The sequence below is a fragment of the Rhinolophus sinicus genome, chromosome 4 (assembly GCF_057876585.1).
Source record: "Rhinolophus sinicus isolate RSI-liver-muscle chromosome 4, RSI-T2T, whole genome shotgun sequence".
Lineage (NCBI taxonomy): Eukaryota > Metazoa > Chordata > Mammalia > Chiroptera > Rhinolophidae > Rhinolophus > Rhinolophus sinicus.
Genome location: NC_142504.1, coordinates 107,258,565 through 107,282,736, shown reverse-complemented (window position 1 = coordinate 107,282,736; position 24,172 = coordinate 107,258,565). Strand labels below are relative to the sequence as shown.

The window sequence follows — 24,172 nt, the reverse complement described above, 5'->3', positions numbered from 1 at the left end:
TGAATCTCTAAAAAGCACATGCTAGCGACTGTGAAAAGGGCATAGTTCTTTACATGGCAAACACAGGGTGGAGTCATTATGGGATCTGTAGGAAACATTCAGTAAGGACTCAAATTCCTTCCAAAATACCATATTCCATGGAGGTCTCAGATTCATACATCTCACCCTGGGAAGACACATTCAGAGAATGACTGTGCTTTGGGTTCAACTTGTAAATGAGTATTTCAAACTGCTAACAGTTAATGAATTTCTCTAGTTTTCCCCTGGAAAGTGCCAATCTCCAGGACCGAAATCCACCTGTTCACGTGGATTTGGGTTGGATTTGTTAGGAGGAGGCAGATGGCAAAAGTCAAACAGAAGATTTTTCAGCTGGTAAGGCACAGAGAACAGATTTGCCAAAATGGCACCTGGTGCCTGGAATTCCAAGATGGAGACCATGGTTCGTTGTTCTGGTAATTTCTGATGTTCTCACAGCTATTCCTAAGGAGTACACATTTCAACCCCCACAGTCTTCAGCCTTTAAGGCACAGCCCACATGCCGTTTAAAAATAAGCTTACGTTCCCCAACATATCACAAAGCGACACTTAGTTTCCCAGGAGTAAACATGAAATGTCATTATTCATATTTTTAAAAAGCTGAACACTTGTTCTTTTCTACATAGTTCTGCCTTACCACTCCCTCACAACACCCTTCCTAACTCTGTTTTCCTCTCTCAGCTCTAGCTGTGCTCTCTGGCCCTCCACTTTCCACCTTTGCAGCCCCCTGTCCCAACATAGCCATAACCAGCTGGAGTTCCCACCTTTCTGTGTCTGTGTAGATCAGACCACAAGCTGATGGGGATGTGACTTAGAACAGCCCCAGCATCGAGCTGACAAAGCAGAATGTTTCGGGGATGTCACAAAGCACCAGACCATAGGTGTCAGTGAGCCTCCACCATTCAGGGTGGGGAACTCTGTACCTTAGAAAAGGAGCACACCCTGTTTTTGCTTTGAAGAAGTTATGACTCAGTTGGGGGGTGAGAAAATACCCACCTGAGACAACCACCATCACTGGTGCAACACCATCTAATTTAGGGAAGAACATCAGAGTCTTGGGGATGGGCTGAGAAATCTCTGGCTAATTGTTTGAGGTCTTGTTCAGGAAGAGACATTTTGAGCCGTCTTTTGGAGACAAAAAAAGAATCAGAGATAGTTTGAAAGAAATGTGGCTTCCTCAAGAGGTGTGAGTGACATAAGCAAGGCTGTGGCAGAAACAGTTCCTAAGAGTGAGAGTAAGAAAAGTGACTTTTTTGGCACGGAAAGTCCATACTATTATTTACAAACATTTGTTGAGACCTAAAATGTTCCAGTGGGCCAAAGAAATAATATGAAATCAAGTGTAGCCAGAAGGGCTGTTGGCAGATGGCACTGAAAACATGAAGTAGCACTTGCAAAACTGATTTGCAAAGACAGGGCTGTGTACACCAGGGGTACCTCTATTGCTGTAGTTACCAACTAACGAAGCTATATTGGGCTCTTTAGATGCATAGAACACTGGAGGGGGGACAGTTAATAACTGGAGAAAAATACATCATGAATTTTAAGAAAACATTAGCAAAATGTCCATCTGAAAAGGAAGAAGAGTATTGTTTATGAATTCCTCAAAGTCTATAAAGACCTCCATAGGGACTTTCCCGTCCTAAATTATATTGAGAAAACTCTAGATTATCCTGGAAGGAAGCCATGTGGGGAAACGGTAGAGAGGAGATAAGACATAATGTGGCTGCTCCAAGGAAAATCATTATTTCAAGTTTATTGACAGCATCTCATCTCCTTAATTATAGCTTTGTTGACAGTTATTCGCATTGCACGCATAGAATCCTTTTGAACGAATTCATATCCCAATTTTCCTTGGGACCAGAGAAATGCTTAAGAAAGACGATATTTTTGTTTGTGTGTTTTTGATAGTGGTAATAGTCAGTCTTGGGGCTGTTAGATCTGGGGCAAAACGTTCCTGGGTTAACCTTCTCAGCATCTCCTCCCAATCTCTGTCCCCCTCCCCCATGCATTTATAAAATCATAGGTGCTCTAAGGAACAGAAAGCAAGAGTTCAACCAATGAACCAGCAGAAAGTAAGCCCAGCTCTGATCTGATGAGTATGGCCCATCAGCGCCCCAGGATAAGTAGGGTGAGCTAAGCTAAGAGGAGGGGGAACAAGAGAAATTGTCAAGCATGGGCATCTGGACTTCACTTATGAGACTCGCTTATCTTTTTAAAGGCTGAATGAATTGCTAGATCCCTGGGTTTACCTGTCTTCAAGTCAAAGGCCATTGACAATTTCATATAATCCCAACTTCTTTCGTTCTCTCAATTAGTGTAGATAATGATCATTGAACTAAACTATGCAGTTAACCTCATATCTACCTAGATTTTTGTTTTGAGAAAACTCAAAGAGAAAATATGTGTCAAACTTGTATTTTATTTTAGTATTTTTGTGTTCCTTGAAAAATTCTACTTATACTCATAAATAAAGCACACTTGTCAGAAGCTATGCTTTTCAATTTTTTTAAAAAAACATTTTTTTTCTGGGCTTCTTCCATAAATTGTTTATTGTTCAATATGGCTTTGACTTTTTAGTGCAGTTACTTACTTTTGATGCCTTCAATTTGGCTTAAATATTTCTTTTACGCATCACCAAGGGTATGAAAGGTTTCCTTTTATCTCAAAGATGCAAGAGGTGTATTTGGTATCTTCCGTAGGACATAAATAATGGTGGGGTTGGGATGGAGAAGGGAAGGTAACAGATTTCTTTGCTTAAAGGCTGCATATCACCATAAAATGAGCTTTTAATAATGACAGACTTCCTCTCTCCCCTTATGATAAACAAGGCCCTGCCTTAGCGGTCATTCTTTTTCACCTCTATACATCACTTCCTCCTGCTCCAGTTACTCAGATCCCGTAGCCAGTGACTTCTAAAGGTGCCATCACGTAAGGCCAGCTATGTGCTCAGAACCATGAGCGAGGGTAGAGATAAGTCCTGTATGGCTTTTGACACACACCGACTCAAAGATGTCCACGGTCAAGGTACTGGCCACAGCACTTGCCTTGTACGTTCCTCAGTTCTCATAAGATGTTTCTACCTCAGGTCAATTCCTAATTTATTCTGTCCGAATCCCTGGCATAACCTGTCAGATTCTGCCTTCTGGTAGCTCACGTGTGATGGAAGAGTGCCTTCATGGTTTCACACTCGATGCTTCTTGGAGTTAGATGTTTCCCGTGACACGTTCATTTAGGAGATGTTCTTGATTTAAACTGTTTCCAGAAAGGATATCGAGAACACTCTTTTTATAAAGGTTTGCTGTATGGAATAATGTAAAACCATAGGAAGAAACCTGTGAATAACACAGCCCAAATCAGCACACTTGCTGATTCCCATCCCACGTCCTGAGGTCATATAAACGCTCTTCCCGCCACAGTTTGACAGGACACAGTGGTGCCCCGATGAGTCAATGTTATGGGAAGAGGCTCAGCAAGGGAGTTATTTTAGACAGGTGCCGGGGCGGGCTGTGAACACACAGCAAGCACGAGCCTGTTCTTTAGCAGTAGACGGCCCGGAGCCCATCAACGACAGATGAAGAACAGGCGTTTGGGCGAAGCCTCTGCCTGTTGGCAACACATGGCCCCACAGAGACCTAGCTGCCTGCATAAGATGCCATTTTAAATCCTGTGATAAGTGTTTGGGCCCCTCCTGCCATGCCTGGATGCTTTCCAATGAGGATAAACATGGAATTATGGGCTTCAGGAAGCGTTGAAGTGCATGTAAGGACCAGGGCAGCGTTAAATTTGGAAAGCAAATGCTGCCCTGTGTTTTAAGTCTTTGGCTGACTATTGGCTGGAATGGTGGGCAGGAAGCAGCACTGCCTGAGAAGAAGACGTCACTGGATTAAATCTGCAAAGTTTAAGTGAGCTTCCATGAAATCAGAGTGACAGATAGGCTGACTCCCGTGCTCTGTGGCAGGATGGTGTAGAGCTTTTCAGTGTCTTTTTGGCACTGAAGTCATAAAGGCCGATAAAGGAGTTTTAACAATCAGTTTGGTTTTATGAAATATCCAACAACTTGACTGTAAAGCAGAAGATACTCCAACAAGATAGTCCTGATCGGAAGAGAGCACAGTCTCTAATGATATAATTGTCTGAACAACTTGACCATTAGAATTTCCTGAATTTGTGGAAATGAAAATTACCACTCTTGCTTTCACGCTGGCCCTTTCCGCCTCAAGGCTTGGGTTCTAGTTCCCTTGTTTACAGAAGAGTGTCTGAGATTTCATTATCAATCTTTCTTCTACAGACTTAAAAAAAAACAACTCTAAAAAATTTACTTAACGTCAACTCATAGCAATTTGCACTATTTGAAGGGAGCAACATCATGAATAATAGAAAACTGCAAATAATTTTTAAAGTGATGTATTTTAATATTTGGAAGATGTTTTAGGTATCTGCATTTAGAGAGCTCTATGTCTCAAACTCTAGAAATTGTCAACATTCCAAACAGAATAGCGTATCCCTGCAGAAAGGATGCAATGGTAGTAGTTATGAAATGGACTTTGGAACTTTAGACCGCCTCAGGTTCAAATAATAAGGCTGGAAGTCCTAGCTGTGTGATGTTGGACAAGTTACTTAACTTCTCTGTGACTCCGTTTCCTCAGCTACAAAATTGCATGGGGTTCTTCTCAGGAATAGATGGGATAATGCTGATAAAGTGCTGTACACAGTGGTTGGCACATCGGAAGTGATTCTTATTCCATATGGCATACAGTGAGGTTCTCTCCTGCTAATTCTATTTTATTTACCCCTGTGACTCTGAATATGTGGATTAGAGAAAATACAGATTGTGCTTTTATCAACAGAATTACAGAGAGTAGTTTACAAGTTCAGTAACAGCCTATAAAGAAGTCACGTGCACTGGGGACTAGAAAACACCCAGGAGAACCTCTGGTAATTTCCCCCATCTGTCTGGGCTCAGATTCCCACAGGCCAGGCATCCTCGTGTTCCCCTCTGAAGACTGAGAGCTCAGCCCTCCCTGGGGAAGCCTGCTCCACTGTAGGACAATCCATCATTAGGAAGCTCATTATTAGCGCTGGGATAAAATTTGCTTCTCTGTAGCTTCCAGTTCTCCACAGTAGTGCAGAATACATTTAATTTCTGTTTTACCTAAAGATATTCCAGATGACTGTTGTGGTCCCTCTAAGTCTTTTCTATATCAGGTCTGCCATTTTGAACACCTTCAACCATTTCTGTCGTCTGGCATGTTTTTGAGCCCCTCATAGGCCAGTGGCTATTGCTTCAGACACAACTCTGGTGCAGCACAGAGTGGACAGGACATCTCGGGTGCGCCCTGACCGAGACAAAGCAAAGCCAGGACCAACTCATCCCTGGAGAGAGTGGGTATCAAGCGGTCTGAGTCTGAGCCCCAGCTCTGCCTCTGCTTGGCTGAGAGAGGCCTGGGGCACACTCCTCAGCCGCCATGTGGTTTGTTGTTTCCACTGGCACTTGTTCGTGTTCAAGTTCCTCTTGTTAGATCTAGCCCATCCTATCAGCCTTTTTCATCCTGTTTCCTCACCTCATGTATTTTTACCCCTCGTGGTGTCATTACATTTATAAACACGATTGGCATACCCTTATGTGCACATCCACGCCACTGCTTAAGCGAAATGTAGTACATGTCAAGTCCTAACAGAGGCCGGCGACCATATTGAAAGCTGTGCTAGGTTAGCCATAGTGTCATTTACTGACAAGGGAGGATTGATTGTGCACCGGCTATGTGCTGGGCCCAGTGTCGGATTCGGTGACATCAAGATGAGCAAGAGTCCCCATCACTATCCTGCTAGCACCCAGATCTAGTGCACAATCTAGTAATTGGCATCTGGGGCAATTTAAACTGTGGTTTACAAATTTTCAACCATTATATAGTCTTTGTTGGCACAAATGTATAATCATAGCAATCTCTTAATCACCCTGTTTGAGCCCCAAGGGAAACTAGTAGGAAAAGACCTGATATTAACGAAGGCATGTGGACTTAATAATTTTTTTCTCCCGAAGTTTTGTCATATATATATATATATATATATATATACACATATGCATATATATATATAAATATAATAATATATATATTTACAAATTATCTATAGTGTGGCTCACATAACAGGAGAATTATCTATCTTATTCTTTGAAAGATGGATGACCAATCTTTAAATCAAAAACGTGTGCTTTAATAAGCAGTACATGGAGGTTAAACTTTGCTCCGTAGCAGTGGTTCTCGGTCAGGGGTAATTTGCTCCCCGGGAGACATGTGACGATGTCTGGAGACATATTTGGTGACCACAGCTGAGAGGATGCTGCTGGCACCTCGTGGGCAGAGACCAGGGATATTGCTAAATGTCCTGCAATGCACAGGACACTCCTTTCTCGCTCCTCCAATGAAGAATTAAGAGTTATCTGCCCCCAGTGTCTCAGTAGTGCCGAGGCTAAGAACCCCTGCTGTGGGGGAGGCAGTGTGACTGCATCGTAGGGCTACAAACATGGGAGCTGGAGAGGCCTGGCTGTGAAAGCCGCCCATGGGGACCACTTCACCCTGGGCCTGTTTCCGCCTCTGCGACCTGAAGATGATAAGGACACTGAGTTCACACAGAGGATGAATGAGGTCACGCGTGTGAAGCGCTCACCACGTGTCTGGCACAGAGGCAGGACTACATGATGGTTATTTTTATTGCTTTGTTTGCCTTCTCTTTGAATGCTGCACATTTTAATCGACACAAGCAAACTAGGTAGATGTATCCAAAGAGATGGACAGCGCTCCTGTATCATGAAGAAATCTGCTATTTTCCTGTGTTTAAAGAATACCCCTCAGCAATTCGATCTCCACATGTTCCTCAGTCCCGGGAATCAGAGGATATCTTCTGTGCTTAGCTGCCTGAAGTTTTCCACTGAGATGCTGAACTGCTAAATGGATTAATTCTGTAATGAGTACTCGAGAATTTTATTTCCGAATACAAGCATGCCTCAGATTTTTAGACTGAAATAAATGTTGTCAGGATTATGGAGGTGAGAACATGGGCTAAGCTACATACAACTATCACACTTCAAAACTACAGTGTTAACGGAGATTGTATTTTGATTGCTAGGTACTATTTGCTCTCAATACAGTTTGTAGTGATAACAATGAAAGCACACAAAATGTTACTAGATATGTACTTATAAGAGGAGCAGCCTTGGGAATTCTCACCAGTTTGTGCCAAGTATGGCACAGATTTAGATTCTTATTTAATATCTAAAAAAAAGAGCTTACAAGATGCGCTCGCACATGTGGCTTGTTCTTTCAGGGCTGTGAGGATTGTGCGTTTGCAAACTCATATTGTAGATGAGGTGTTGGGTGCAGGGCGTCAAGGGGTATGAAAGAGAGAGATGGGAACTCGTATTGTTTCTTGTATTAGAAAGTGAAGATACGGGAAACCAAGAGGCTGTGTGGGTGGGCGTAGAGACAACTGTAATGTGCCAATGGTTTTCGCCCAGACCTTAAAGGTGGGGAGTAGGGGATACTGCCCACTGCATGTCTCGTTGAAAACATTCGCTTGGAAAAAAGTCTTAGATGCGAAGACCGAGTGTTCACTTCCGTCTGTTTTGATGCTCTTATCAGTGTTAATAATCTTTCAAATTAAAACACATGTATTTAGTTGTCTTTAGAAATTATTACCAGATGAAATTTCTTCAGCCAATTTCTAGTTACATTACTAAGTGAAACTACTTCTGTTAGTTTAAAAACAAATGATGTTAAGTTCATCGATTATTCCTAATATCTACAAATTAACCCAAATTAGGACTTGAAAAAGGTTCAAAGCTACTGACTGTATAATATGTAACAAAGTGGAAATGAATACGATATAAACTGTGTATTATTCCTTCAGGAAAACATTCTGTATACAATAGCGTTAGCCACTGACTTTATAAAGCTTATGCTCAGGTGCACACTTAAAATGTCTATCCATCGATTTGAATAAGCTACTATTTAATCAACTGTGTTTTGATTTATTGCTGGAAAGTGGACACCAATGTTTGGTTCCATCCAGAGACATGAGCTAGAGAACAAGAATGCAGCCTCGCACATCCTTCTATGCTATGTTGGCCTTGACCACCTTAATTCTAACCCCAGTGGACAACTCTCTCTGGGAACAAGGTGTAATCGAATCTTCATGCTAATTCTATCCTGGTTTTCTCTTGACTGCTAGCTCCCAATTATGCCAATGCATGTACTGTTCCTAGCAAAACCCTAAGACCATGTTGTTCGTTCAACTAAGGTCAGACCTAAAAGGAACTAACAGGCTGATGATGTACCTATAGACATTTCAGTTCCTGATGAGCACCTGTTTTCCATTTTGGAGGAAGGTCCACATAGCTTATTTCAGTTGTAAATCAGGTGAAGGACCAGGTAAGTATAAGTGTATTGGCCGCAAGTAATTTCCACGTGAGGTATTAAGGATTGGGTTTCTGCCCAGTTGGCCAAATGTCAAACAACTTCTATGACAACCAGATGTAGCCATGGCCATGGAATGCAATTATTATTTTATTAGTTATCCTTTAATTAGTTGATACAGCAGAGAACATGCAGCCGTTTTGTCATAATTGGTCTAACATTTGTACTTCAAAGGTGGAAATCTGTGTGACAACTTGTGAATAATAACCATTTAGTGAAATACCATCTTCATTATGAAGAGATACTGTGCATTTTAAACCACTTACATATGCATAAACATACTCACTATTTAGGTAAAACTCCAAAAAAAAAGAGTCTTTAAAGTTTTCCCACTTTCTTACCTCCCTCATGGCCACACCAGATTATTGCCAATAATTATTACTATCTCATCAGGCATATTTCGTCAGTTTAGAGAGAATTTCAAGTAACAAAGACCATTCAGGTATTTGACTTAAAATATAAATTCATCTCATTTGGAAATTCCATCAGTTCAATTTTGTTCTCTTTATAAAAAAATCAAATCAACACCTATTTATTGAGAATTTCTTATGTGTAAGATTCTAGTGAGGAACTATAGGACTATAAAGAAATGTCTCTTCCATGTAAGATACCCCTTTACTCTTAACACGGTCATGGCATTCTAACCTTTTGATTAGATTGTGAAACATTCCTAGAAATAGCAGAGATACCCCATTTCAGGCAATGGTGGACATTTCTTTAACGTTTGTACTTTTCATGGTATTTTACATGACCAGCTCTTACTGCTTTGGAAGGAAAAATGAGTGATACTGTTCTAACTCTACTTTGCATATTTTTAAAAGATCCACACTTTATAGCTTTCCTTACGCCTTTATTGTAGTTACTCACTGATGAATTTCCATACCAAATGTTCTCTCTTTTATGATGCTTTAAACTTAAAAAATATTACGTATACCTTGAGGGGAATTGGATCATTTCCATTTTGCATTGCGTTTGAGTTATACTTTGAGTTGAATATTCTGAGGATTCTAAAATTAAGTTAATCCATATGTAATTAGGAACGTTCTTAACTAGACAGTCCTGGTTAGCGGGAGATTGGCAGATGATTCTGAAAAACTATCTAGCAAACCATAAATAGCAACTAAATGATAAAAGGCCAAATTTCTCTTGAAAATGGGTTGTTGCCATAATTTAATGTCGCAATATGATTTTCTATTTTTAATTGCTGAAGACAATTTTATAAAGTAGAATTTTGTCTTCTGAAAGCTAGAGAGTTTCATAATTTTGTACCACTTACACTTTTTATCACTTCAGTAAGTATCCTGCCCATGGGCTATCCCTTTTGATTCATGGTGAATAAAAGAAACGAAAGGTTAGTAAAGATACTTTTGTACCTCTTAAACACATTGAGACAAAATGAATATCTTAGAGAAACAAAGTATTCCTCTTTATGAGACTTTATGACCTTAGGTAATTTAGTATGCCTTTAAAAAAAAATAACATAGTGCTTTTATTCCCAGAACAATTCTACTTAACACTGACACTTAAAAATGTTCCTTTCTTAATTCAAATAATGAAAACTTGCTCCATATTCCAGGTCAATATGAGGATTCAGGGAGGGTTCGAACAGAATGAATACATGGTTTTTCCTTCCCCCTCCCCAGACACCATGTCCTCGGTGCTTTGTATAGTTCCTTAGTCATTTCTTCATTTGCACAAGTCATTTCAGAAAGAATTTACAACAGTGCCATCTTTTAGTAAAAAATAATAAGTCCCAGTTTACTGCCTACAATAACTAGAGATGCTCCACTGTTAAAATCACCTTTATTACTTAAAATACATTTTTCTTTTGTCTCTAAATTCATATGACAATATAGGGAGGCTGTTTCTGCAATTCAATGTGAAAGATGAATCACAAGGCAATTTGTGAAAATAATTAAAGGTTAAAAATGGAATATTTACTTCTTAAACCTTAAATGCCTGTGAAAAACAGTGTTGGAGAAATGCAAAAATCTGGTGCTCTTTGCATATAGTTTGACTTGACACTGAGGTTTAATTAATTAATATTGGGATTTCGTAAATCATACTATAGTTTTCCATGCTGTTTTAGAAGATGAGAAATTTTGTCCATATCCAGGGTAGAACTTGGAGGAGAAAAATGGGTCTCAGGTCTCCCCTGTTCTAGGAATACAGAATGCTTCTTCTTTTCTTTTTTTTTTTTGAAAACTACCAGGATTTTCCAAAGTACCATCAAAGCGAAACAACTAAAGATAAAAGTGATGTGTTACTTTTCTGTTTTTCCCTTGCTCTTATTTTTGCTGCTCTGCACTACTGATTACAACACCACCAGATCAGAATGAACAATTAACTGTCTAATTATTCTAGTCACACCAGCCCACAATGAAATCTTTATTCCGTGTTTACAGCAATCTTTGGCAGAGGCTGTCTTGCTGTTTCTAAACTAAGAAGAACTGCCCTTTGGCTCTTCTCCGCATCAGCTGCCTTGGTTTCAGCCTTGGATGCCAATAAGCAGACTTCTTTTTCTTCCAAAGTGGACATTTTTTTTTTTTAGGGTGAAAAGACCTATTCTCATCACTCCCCCATATATTCTGACTGATTTATGTTCTAGCCACTGCAGCTCTTCCTTCCGTATCTCTTTACATTTCTCCATAGAACACCACCAGGCAAACCCCTATTCTAAGTCCAAAACTGTGAAAAATACTTAACCGAACAGTACTCACTACTATGAGGGAAAGAAGAAAACAACTACTGGTTGATGGGTAGAGAGAAGTCCAGGAAATCCCTCCTGCTTTTCTAAGCTGCTAATTTTCTAGCTCAAAAGGCAGTCAATAACTTCTCCGCTAGGGGAACACATATTCACTTTTCAGTGGCTTTCTTGATTACTTCCAACTATGTACTTAAATTCGCCAACAGCTGCACATCTTTGAGAAGCTTCAGAACTTGGGGAATATTTACAAATATAGAAGGGGCTGGGAGAGTACGTCTGAATCTCTTTGAAATGGCCAGGGAAAACTATTGCCCTGTATAGACAGGGAGAGCCAAGTTAACACCAATCCAAAGATAAGACGAAGGCAATGCCTTTACCAAAGGAAAGAGGGAAAAATACCGTGGCTAGTCCTTTTTGAACCATCTGATCGAGTCCCCTTCCTGGATCTGAGAGTAGACAACAGCCAATGCTGGGTCCCATTACCTTAACCCGCTCAACTGTTTTTCTCCAAAAGAGCATTTTCCTGCTTTGCAGGGATGATGGCCTCTTTCTTCCCATTCCAGTTCCCAAACCCTATGTGACGGTTCCCCTAACATCCCTCTGATCCCGCCTCTCAGCCCCCACACTTACTGCGGCCACATTGCCTTTCCTGTGAGAACTGGGTCATAAAATTTTACAGGGAGAAAGGTAGCAGGGGGCGTTTCAGTAGTAGAAACTCTGATTAAATTCCCGGGCAACACTCCCCAAATGAAAGATAATTTTTCTACAAATATGCACAAGCATGTCAAGAATGCTAAGTCATTTTTATGTTTGTACTTTCCTTTTCCATTTTAATTTTACACTGCCACATGGCACACATACTAAAAATGTACCTCCTTAACCTGCCGTGCAGCAAACTTTTCACAAAACAGTGAAAATGCATATTTTATACACTGTCCTTTCCCAGGATGTTCAAAGCACTTTTTTGGATACAAAATAGATCATCTCAGACGACTGTTCTATTAGAAAGACATGGCTACTTGTGCATTGGCAAATAGGGAAAATCGGCGCTGGGAAGGAAAGGTCACACCAAAGTCAGTGGCGACAGCCTCAGTAGACTCCCAGAGCTTGCTTCCAATTTATATTACTTCCCCCTTGCTCTTCATTTGTCTCTCCTTTTTTTTTTTTTTTTTTTTCCTGGCAGGAGGGAATGTGGCCAGCAAGGAGGCTTGACTTCATCTCCGACACTGGCTTACCTCTGACAGGCTGTGCGCCCACACTCTTGCCCTATTTTCTGCGTCATCCGCTGGCCAACCTGTGCCCCGGAGGAGCTCTGACTGGGGGCCAAGCCAAGACCAGGCAACCGCAGGTGCCCTTGTGGCTGCCTCCGGTGTTGGGAACTGAAGCCTGCCCCTGCCGGGTAACATGCCCCGTGGGAATGCGAGGGGCACAGGAAGAGAAAAGAATTAATTTCCAGATTGTATAATACATGAGAGGAACAAGCTGGGCCAAATGTGAGGTTCAAGACTGGCAATGCCTCCACGGTTCCTGAGCCCGATGAGGCTGAGCAAGGCAATCCGGCAGAAATGTGCTCCTCATCCATGGCGTTGGTGCGAGCACATGAACAGTTGCCACTTTTGTTTTTTTGTTTTTGTTTTTCCTGTGGTTAGGTAGACCCAATTCCTTAGCTGGGTCCCTGTCACAGCTCTAATTTCCTTTGGTTAAGAGATACATTAGAGACTAGAGGGGTCTAGGGACGTTTTATTTGGGGAGGGGCAGACTCAGTTTCCAGGCCCTCTATTAACAACCAGAAGACAAAATCCGTCCTGGCATTCGTGCCAGTAACAACATCAACAGCATTAATAATAGTAATCGTAATGGCAATGGTAACAGTGAACTCTGAATCTACCAGCAGACCAGCCCCCTACTGCTCTGCTGCCAGCCCTCTTACTCCTTGCCTGGCCTCAGCAGAAGAAAAGGCTCTGGCGCTGCCTCCGGGCTGCCCTCCAGGTTCCAGCCCCCACCCCGCCCCCAGGTGGATGGCCAGGCAGAGGTTCCTGTTTCAGCCTAAGTCAGCTCACTGTCTCTCCTGTTGCTAAGGGCAGGTTGGGACTCCACAGTGGCGTTTCCTTTACAAATCTGCAACTTTCACCCCATCTGACCCCCTCGCCACCCCCTCACTCTCATTCTCCTCCCACGGCAACTACGACGTGCAAAGCCCAAACAACCCGAGCGCAATCCATCCAGCAATTCAGAGCTTTCCCTGGGAGCGCCAGGGCCCGGAGAGAGGAAATCCGGGGAGTTAGCAATGTCCGGCAGGTGGCGGAGACACAAGTCACCACCACATTCTTCTCCAGGCGGGAGCTCGGGTGGGGGTGCGGCGCTATGCGCCGACTGGAACCGGCCCCACAGGCACCGGCACCTCCCCAGAGCCTGGGGTCTCCGGTTCCCCTTCCCGGCGCGCATCCCCGCGCAACAGACGCAGTCGGCCCTCTTCCATCCGTAGCCGGAGGGAGGCGCCACAGCCTGCGGGGCAAGCGAGGGCGAAGCCGGGCCAAGCGCCCCGCAAGCCGCGCTCCTGCCCGGTCTCCATCCCCTGGAGCGCGCAGCTCCCGATGCTAGTGCTCCGCATTCTCCACCAGCCCCTGCGCCCCAGCTTCCCTCTCCCGGAGAGCAGCTCCCCAGCCCAGGCAGTCCCTTCACGTCCCCTTCCTCCCAAAGTCCGAGGAAGTCCAACTCCGACCAGTCCGCAAGCTGGCAGTTGCGGAGAGAGCGCAGCGCCTGGGGGTGACTTCCCGGAGAGAGCGGGCTCCAGGCGCCCTGCACCAGATGCCGGGAACCCGAGGACAGACGCGCGGGGCCCCACCCGAGCTCTCTGCTTTACCTGGCAGGCCCGGCGACTCTCCGGGGACGTTCGGTCCAGACTCCTCCGGGGCAGGCGTCCAGCTTACATCGCTGCCTCCCCCACTGGGCAGCCGGTGTCCCGTTGGGTCCCTTTGCTCCTGCTCACGGCGCTGCCCCCGCCCCCCACCCCCCTACCCCCTCTGTCAAAAGTGTCACAGCTCTTCTGCCTCCGGATCTTTTGCAAAGTCTCTGTGTGGTCACCCTGAGTTGGGTGGCAATGCCAGGCGCGCTCACCCTGCCAAAGCCCTGCCCCGCCCTCCCGCGGCCCCCTGCGCTGGGCCCAGCCGGGGAGAAGAGCTGCCTCGTCTTGGTCACTGTCCCCTGAGCGCAGCGCGCGGTCCTCTTTCTGTCCCTTGCGCCTTCCCTAGCCCGAGTGGCTGCAGCCTGCCTGTACCGCGGGTCCTCATTCCCCTGCTCATGAATATTCTGACAGAGGCTAATGTCGGTGAAGTAGATTGAATTAGCCAATTGGTGCCAGGAATGTGCGCTCCTTCCTTCTGAGGAGCTGTCTGGAACCCCACCAGATGAAAGCAATTAGCGTCCAGTTGGCACCCTGTGGTTTAGAACAGTGAGGGGCAAAAACGGGTTAATTCTTTAAATGCAGTTTAGATACTGCATTTAAATGTTTAAACTCCTCTATTGGCTGAGAGAGTAAGGAAACGTTAAGAGGGAAAGAGAGGCAAGGGGATAGGTAGAATTAGGAGGGGCATATTTACCCCCAAACTCCCCTGAAGTTGAAGTGACTTATTCCGCCTAGATTATAGATTCTGGAAGAGGCAGTCAAGTTAATGAGAGCAGAAAAAGACAGGCAAACAGGATCAGAAAGGAGGTGGATATCAGCCGAGGTTTAACCTTGACCTTGAGGATGCAGAGGACTCGAATCATTTCCAAGAGAAGGGGTGAGGCGAGATGGCAGAGGGAGAAGAAAACCCCAATCACCCAGCTCCTTTGTAAGAATTTCTCCAAATGCTCAGATTCCTTCGTTTGCCATGATAGCCAAACTACAGAGTTTAAGGACTTTGGGTGAAGTAGGGATGGAGCAGAGGTACCTGAGAGGTCAGAAGTTTCAGAGGAGGAAGCTGAAGTGAAGCGAGCAGACCAGGTTACACCGCCCTTCAAGGCATTTCCGACGGGAGTCCAAACCTCTCTGTTCTGGGGTCAGACAGACAAGGTCCATAGGGGCACAGCCTCTCGCGTCCTTCCTCCGACCCTACAAGGCCAAGTTCTTCATGGTTACTGATTATAACTTGGCTTTAGCCAGTGGGTAGAGAGGGACCCTCGCTACCCAGTTGTACACCCACATTTCCCTTTATAATCTTCACGTGCAGTGCTTTTAGGATTTCCTCCCCCATCACTAATTTTCTAAATACAAAAAGTTATTTTGATTAAATTGCTTGGTTAATAAATGCTCTACTTGTGCTTGTGGCCAAATGGTCTATGTGTATAAAACAACTGATAAAACGATGTGTGTAAGTAACTGATAAAATCCTCAAATGCGTGCCATAGAAATAAATATCCTGGTTAAGGCAATTGTGCCACATTTTAATAGGTTTCACCAAAGCCTACAACTGGGACTCACAGTTGCAACAGAAATTATTAATATTAGAGCAGCTGATGTTTATTGGGAACTTGTTATGTGACAGACATGCATTACAAGTCATCTCATTTAATCTTGCCAACTCCTGCTATATTCACATATGTTATCATTTCCCCATTGTAATAGATGAGGAAGAGGCTCCGAAAGGTAAGTAGTGTGTCCAGCTCACCTAGCTCATAAGTGGTGGGGGTGAACTTTGACCCAAAGCAGCCTAATCAATATGCTAGAGCCTTCAGGTCACCGGCAACCGATACTGCTCCCTTATCTAAAAAGAGAACCAGTCTCTTAGTGTTTTGTTCAACTGACTTACTTGTCCTTGAGGATTAATTTCTTATTGAAATTTAGAGGAAAAGAATTATTTTTTAGGGGGATGGTATGATTCATTTTGTGTCCATGTGATTGGGTCACAGGGGCCTGCATATCTGGTCAAACGTTATTGTGGGTGTTTCTGTGAGGGTGCTTCTGAATGAGGTTAACATTACATTGGTAGACTAAAGCAGATTGCTCCTCCCAATGTGGGTGGGCCGCATCTAATTAGTTGAAGGCCTGCATAGCACCAAAAGGCCAGCCCTCCCCTGCCTTAGAGAAAATTCTCCTGCCTGGTGCCTTGGAACTGGCTCAAAACCTGCAGCTCTGTAGATGTTGGACTTGTCAGCCTCAATAATTGCATGAGCCAGTTCCTTACTCTGTACCTAGCTCCTATTAGTTCTGTTTCTCTGGAGAACCCTGACTGATACAGATAGATACATTGAGGAAATACTACTCTTTGAGAATTTCCCATGAAGATCTGAATATTTTCATCACCCAACACATTGTCTGGTACATAGTATGTAGTAAATATACTTTTCCTATTTAAGATTTTTCAGACTTATTTATTATTAATCAGGGAGGAACAATTTTATATATTTGACATAATCAAATTTAAATGACATTGTATCTTTGAAGAACTATAAAGTGGACTATAATAGATTGGCTTAAAGAAAGATTTATAGATGATATCACAGGAGGGGAGACATTTTAGTATTACAACTTAAGGGATTAAAAAATGGTCAGGTAAAATCTCTGAATTCAACAGTTGTTGAGTACCTACTAAATGCAAGGCACATTTCTATTGAAATGTTTTCTACTGAAGTTCATGGTTAAATCACTTAAAACAGTTGAGGATCTGCCATATTTTATTCTCTGAAACTTTGAGTAGTTTAAAAACCCTTTGTAAAAAAAGAGTATATAGTGTTTGATCCCTGTATTAAATATTTAAGGCGCTCCCATCACAGCCCCTCCCTTACAATGCTCTGCTGGATCCTTCTTTTATGGAGAGTATCCTCTTAGGATTTAGAGGCAACATTTCACAGAAAAGTCTTCAAATGTTGGGATGTTTATATGTATGAATATGTTAACGTAATTCAAGAGCCTATGAAACGTTATGAAGACTGGTGCTTTCCATATGTGCTCCAGAGTTTCAGTGGGCAGTGTGTGTGTGTGGGGGAGGGACCGCCAGAGTCTGAGTGGGGCACCTCCCTGGGTAGGTGTGTGGGGCAATCTTGGATAAGACAGTCACCTTTGGAGCGAACCAAGTTAGCGCCTCTGTAAGTGCAAATAATCATGACCATATTTACTAGGTGCTTTGCCACTACAGGTTGCTCTCTCGTTCCACCCTCAGGGAACCTAGGAGTCACATTGTTATCCATATTTAATTGATGGGGAATGGCAGGGTCGTAGAGATTCAGTAACACACAGAGCTTCTCCTAGGTACAGATAGAACAGGGACTTCGATTCCGTGACAAAGTCACCTTCTCAGTGAAGCCATCTTTGACATCTCCCTCTACCCACGCCCACCCCCCACATGCACTTCTTTCTCTAGGAAAGACACAGTCCTGTCCTTTGTGCTCCCCTGGGATTTCTCAGATGCATAAAGAAATACTTAGAACACAATGTGTTGTCTCTACCACTAACCAAAAGCAACCTGAAGTGAGGAACCTGTCTTACTCATTTTTGTCTCCCCAAATTTAGCTTAGTGGGAGGCACTCAGAAAGCCCACCAACACCAATTCTACAGTTTCAAAAATGTGTCCCTTTACTGGGCTACTAGGATTAAGTGAAGTACGTGGGAGGCACTTTGGAAATTTAGAAACACCGTGTAATGATATTATTATTATTATTATTATTATTATTATTATTATTATTACTGTTCAAAAGTAGATTTAGAAATAACTATAATAATTTTCACCTTGACCTCTGGCTGATGAATTCTATGAGTGAGAAAGCAGTTTGATAGTTTTTATGTCAGCTACTGTTATTTAGGACATGGATGGATACCACTTGCTCAAATAATAATCATCTGGTTAATAGTAATACTAAACTGGCCCATTAAGCAAGAAGATATTAGTCTGAGAAAGGTGAGTGAGTGAGTGAGTGTGTGTGTGTGTGTGTGTGTGTGTGTGTGCATGCATGTGTGTGTGCAATCTTTCTGCACTTTAAGATTGTTTCCTCTTTAAGATTGTTTCCTGTGGATGGGCAGCGTCAGCTGCTAGTATAGCCGTGTTTCTCTAGGAAGAGATCTGCTTTTGTCCTATGGGATGATCTTTATTAAGAGCTCCCAAGGTCACAGAGTGAACGGCAGAGCTGGAGCTCCTGACCCTTGTTCAAAGCTAATTTCGCTGCCTCACATTGACCCTGATTGGCATCTCCTGCCCATGCAATGTGGTTTATGGTTTTACAATTGAGATGAGCGATAAGCAGCTCAATACCTCGTTATAATTAGTCAGCTAATACACTTGTAATGCAATTTCGTGATCTAGATTATTCAGTACTATCCATTCGAGATATTTTTGGATTTGTAATGATAATTATTTAGTAGAACTGATGACAATGACACACTGTAAACACTTTGTGGCTTCATAGCCTGTCTTTACCATAAATATTCATAATGGAAGAGTTGTTTTGGTTAAAAATATATGCACACACATTCACAAAAGTGGGACTTCCTGTTGATCTCTAGATTCTTTGTTTTCTATAGCACTGATGTATGAGTCAGCTTTTACTAAGGTCATTTGTAGTTCTGTTACCTTGCTTTTGTTTTTGTGTAATGTGTACATTCATTCTGTCCTTTGAATCTGTGGGTTGATCAGTGCCTTTCAGGCATTCTCAAAAGAAATTAGTTCCCTTACTGTTGATGTCCGTGAATTCCTATCTCTTTTACTGTGTTTGTGAATACAGTACAGAAAAATGCTCCCCACCACTAACACCTCCAAAAAGAACTAGCCGTAGAAACATCTGGTGCTTGTGACAAATTCTGGAAGTTGACGCTGCTGATCGAGTCAGTTGAATCTGACAAACTTGAATACACTGCCCTTGCTACAGGCTATGCTATGTGGTTATTGTAGGTGTTTCAAAGAGAAATAAAGGCAGTGACTACTCTCAAGGGGTTTATAATCTGCAAGACGGGCCTTCACACTTAGCAAAGTAAAGGATCCAAGGCAGCAATGGATCGTCTCTATGAAAGGATTAAAAGTGAAGTGCTGTGGGAGCCCTGAGCAGAGAGAGATTATTTCCAGTGGAGAAGGGACAGGAGAATGTTCCGTGGAAGGAGTGATGGTTGGTCTGGGTTCTGGAGAATGGCTATTATTTGGATATGGGTGAAAGGGCAGAGTGACCATCAGGGGTCAGAGACAGAGACCCGGGAAAGCACAGCATGATTTTGAGGGACTGATGTGATTGCAGTCAGCCCCAGTACACATGACATTCAAACGAGACAACACTGGAAAGGGAGGGAGCCCACAGTGCCTTGGATACCAGGTAGAGAAGCATTTATGCTAATCCATAGGCAGTGAGCCAGGGAGTGACACAACTACAGCTGGGTTTATAGTTGAGTGCGGAACATTTCAGAGGTGGGAGACTGAAGGGACAAGAAGCAGCTGGGAGACCTGCAGTAACTGAAGGAGATGTGATAACAGCCTGAACCAGGAATGTGGCCCCAGGACCGGAAAGGGGGTAGAGGTAGAAAAGTATCAGTGTGTCAGCATTACACATTTCAAATGCGGTTTTCTGCTCGTCCTGGATGCTGCTGTTTCAACAATTCACTCTGCCTCTGCCTCTCTCTCTCACACATGCGCACACATGAACACACAAAAGTACCCACACAGAGGTGCACACTGCACACAAATATGCATGCACACACAGATGCACACTTGCGTGTGCAGTATGCACACAGCGAGTGTTTTCCTTGTGTTGCAGCACCTAGCACAGTGCCAGGCGTCCTGTTGGCACTAGATAGTGTTCTGTGGAATGGCATAGAAAACAAAGGATGTAGGCATCAGAGAAAATGAGGAATTGCAAAGTACTGATCCTGCCTAGTAGTGGATTTGTGAGGCAAACTACAAAAATTCTCCTATGTGTCTTATTAATTGGCATTGGAAAAAGGAAAGGAGCATGTCTGAAGTTGAAGATGATTTCTGATTATAGAAATGATGGAGAAGATGAAAAAAATTGGTGAAGCTGATGGTGGGCACAGCTGGAAAACCTCATGGCTGGAACATACCTCCTCTGAGGTCTGAAAAACACTTCTCATGTGAACTTCAGGACATTTTATCCAGGTTTCCTTTCACTCATGGAGAAGGGGTGGTGCACAGAATAATGGTCCCCCAAAGATGTCCACGTACGAATCCCCAGAGCCTGTGACCATGTTAGGTTACAAGACAAAGGGGCCTTCTGGGTGCTCATCAGCTGACGTTCTACTAGGGGGGTTACTTTGGATTGTCAGGGTGGGCTCAGTAGAGTCACCAGAGTCCTTACGAGTGGAAAAGGGAGACAAGAAGCTCCGGCAGAGTGATGTCCTGCGAGGACTCTACTGGCCATTTTTGGCTTTCAAGATGGCGGGAGGGGCCATGAGCCAAGGAATGGGAGTAGCCTCTGGGAACTGGAAAAGGCCAGGACACAATGTCCCCGAGAGCCTCCAGAGGGGGAACACAGCTCTCCTCACACCTTGGTTTTTATCCCAATGACCTCCCAAACTATAAGATAATAAATTGGTGCTGTTTGAAGCCACTCAATTTGTGGTAGGCTCTTACAGAAGTAACAGGAAGCTAATACAGAAGGACAACTAGCAGGCTTACTGTTTTGGATTTTATTAGTAGTATATGTCAGGGTCCATAACATCCCAAACCACATGAGCTATGGTTGGGTCATGTCCCCGTTTCAGCTATAGAAATATGTTTTGTTATAAAATTCCAAATCTTGGTCTGAATATAATATACACAACCGCTTTAGTGGTGTGAAGGCAGAGTGTATGTTCTTTGATTATGTCACACTGTGTGCAACGAGGAGGCCGATGGTTTTAAATTAAGCTCCCTATGCCGTCCCTTAGCCAGTTCTCCTACGTAGACAGGGCGCCAGCATCTCCAGAGTTGTGAAACACAGCATGAACACACAAAAATCACAATGCTTGTTCATAACCGTATTTATTGAGTCAGCCGTTTGTGCTGTACTGAAACAAAACAATCATTTCAAAATTTTTATAGTTCATTTTAAAGTGGCATATCTTTTGGAAGAATGTGTTTCAATAATTTCTTTTTTACTTGCGTTATTGTTATTTGTGTTACAGATACCATGTGAGATGATTTAATAATTCAAAAATGATTAATAATATTAAATGTTGTATCTTCATATAAAAAAAATGTAAGCTGTCAGTAACTGAGTAGGAATTTCTGTGTTTTAGCAACATAAAGGTTTGGCCTATTATTTAGTTTTGATGCTTTATCACAGAATAGAGTAAATGGCAGAAAAATGTCTGAAATATATTCACTGTGCAACTGCCAAGTACACTCAGCATGACACACGTGCATAATGATCACTCCTGATTCAACAAAACCTTTAAAAGCTGGGCAAGGTACACGTTACTTAAAAATACACTAATTCCTAAAATTAGCATGGACTATAAATTAATTTTTGAACCTGAATCTCTGGTAAGTGAGTCCTCACATGCAGATAGAATTGCTGCAGTTTTTGATATTCAACTATACCAAATGTTAAGAGAACATAAAGCAACCTAAAAATAAAGTATAAAAGAGGATGACTAATTTTATGTAGAGAGGTTTTGCAGATGAAAGGAACTCAATTTGCAAGTCCCTTTGTAAGTAAAAACTATTTGTTATTCTTGACATTATTCTGAAATCCTTATGGCAACAACTAATTGCAAGAATCAACTCTAAATATGTGTATTGATAACCTATTAAACGCAAGCTTGTAGATGATTTAGAGGATTAGTGCTGTATAACAGTGGAAAATTAATAGCCACTAATTACATATTTTTCTCTCGTTGAAAAGCTTAAGAAAGCGAAAGCAGAGTCTAGGAGCTAAAGAGGTTGCCCCTTGAGTCTCACTGTCTGAGTTTGAATCTTGGCTCAGCTATTCGCCAGTGACCTTGAGCAAGTTATTTAATCTTGTGCCTGCATTTCCTCATCTGTAAAGTGGGTATAAATAATACAACCTCCTTCATAGGGTTTTTATAAGGATTAAATTAGATAATCCATGACAGTTGTTTAGCACCTGCTGGCACATAGTAAGCATACATTAAAGGTTAGCCACCATTATTAATAAAAGAGTTATAAATATTCATGTGTTTCTATACTTTTTAATATCATCCTTGTCAGGAAAGGCGATTGAAGTATTTTCTTCAATGTTATTTGTACTATTCTTAAAATAATAAAATCACAGAAATTTTGAATATATAAGGGATCTTAGAGATGGTCAAATCCAGCCCTCTCGTTTTATTATTGAGAAAACAGGTCCGTATAGTGAGTCAAAGGAACTTGCCCAAAATTACACCATTTTCCCTCTCCATGTGCATACATGGATTTGTGAACCAAATCAAATTTATAAAGCCCATTAGTCTCATTCTTGCTCTTGCAGAGTGGGGGGAAGCTTTGTCAGTGTGGGGTGTACAGAGGGGAGAGGGACAAAGGAATGGAAATTGGAATGTTTTTCACGTAAGGGTGGGGGGCACTGAGCCATCCTATTGAGAATATTTGGAAAGTTCCCCCCCTTTTTTCTTATAGAAAAAGTGGTGGGGGTTGTGAATGTATCTGTGTTTCTCTCTACTCACCTTAGACAAGTTCCTGCATTTTCTCATCTTAATCGGACATCTGATCAAACTACCTCCCAGGGTGGTCAGGAGCTCAAAACAGACTTAGCTGTGGGAAATACACCGTTAAGAGGTTGCAGATGTTACTTCAATCACAAAAATGGCCTGAGAAGTAGACACAGGCAGTTAGAGATAGAGGTGGGTCTGATTTTTGCAGTCTCTTGGGGTCAGTCATCTGCATGAGGGCCTGTTGTGGAACAGAGGCTTTTGAAAATGACTTTTTAGCCTGGTTAGAATCCATTTCAGTGGGAGCTTGGAAGAGAAGAGACACAAAATGTGGAAGAGCTACGTGAGGGTGAGGATTAAGAGAACGAGAAGGGGAAAGGAAGGTCCTGACTGCAATCCTAGTGACGGCTTTGTCTAGTTTGCCTTTCATATAGTTTATAACTGGGAAGGAATAGAATAAATAAAGAAGAAAATCTAGGAAGTTTGTGGAAGAGAATGAGGGCACCATAAATGTGTCGTCAAAAGCACATTTGTTGCGAGGATTCTTTTTACAAGGGACGGGAACAGCTGTTCAACAAGAAATTACATGGCTGGGCACCCTGACTTGCAGTTCAATTAGGATGTACCCAAGGGAAATATTTTTCAGTAAACCAAATTCTTCCCAGTAGGAGATTTGAGATCAATAGAGAAAATGGATTTATTTTGGTGATCTTACAGGAGTAGAGGGGACAGCACTCTTAGAAGAAATTTGCTGAGATTTTACTTAGCATATTTAAGATAAAAAATTCTCACCATTCTTTCCAGAAATAAAACAGTAGGATTGAACAATGGGGACTTCTTTGGGTATGGTGATATTTTTAGAAAAGAAGAACATATTTGGGGAGATAGAGGGATACCCCAGGGAAGATGTAGTTAAACCTCATCCCAGGAATTTTTCATCCAAAGATCAAAGGACTGCAATTTGCATATGGCAGAGCTGATGATGTTGACACCACCAACAATAACTAGCATTTATTGCTTGTTTCCTGTGGTCCAGGGACTATACCTAATATTTGCATGCATTATATCATTTCAGTTGCATCACCACAATTTAAGGTGGCTACTATCATTATCCCCACACATGAGGACAGTGGGGCTTAGAGAGAGTAACTGATTTACCAGAGTCCAAAGACAAATGGATTATAGATGCACTTTAAGAAATTATTCCAGTAAATATGCTGTTAGTGGAAGTCTTTCAGGTGTGGAGAACAAGGGCACAGCAATGATCTCTTTATGTAGATGGTGTAGAGTCTCTATGAGGAAGAACGGCGGTTCACGCAGCTGTCTGGAGGGCAGTCCGGAATGAACAGGAAAGGACAGAGCTGGTGCCATTTGCCCTTACCGATGCAAGTG

General features: G+C 42.5%; 2 protein-coding genes across 3 annotated transcripts in view; one reads left to right on the top strand and one right to left on the bottom strand.

Annotated features, from left to right (window-relative positions):
• The window catches only part of CDH20 (cadherin 20), a 184,447-nt gene extending 170,210 nt beyond the window's left edge, over positions 1–14,237 (bottom strand). The window contains exon 1 of one of the 2 annotated variants that reach the window (XM_019729299.3): positions 14,081–14,237. The gene's annotated coding sequence lies outside the window, so the exon portion shown is untranslated. The remainder of the gene's footprint in view (positions 1–14,080) is intronic. The other variant, XM_019729300.3, reaches the window with a different exon arrangement.
• LOC109446175 (uncharacterized) overlaps positions 1–24,172 on the top strand; it is a 797,309-nt gene that overhangs the window by 337,206 nt on the left and 435,931 nt on the right. The gene's annotated exons all lie outside the window — the stretch shown is intronic.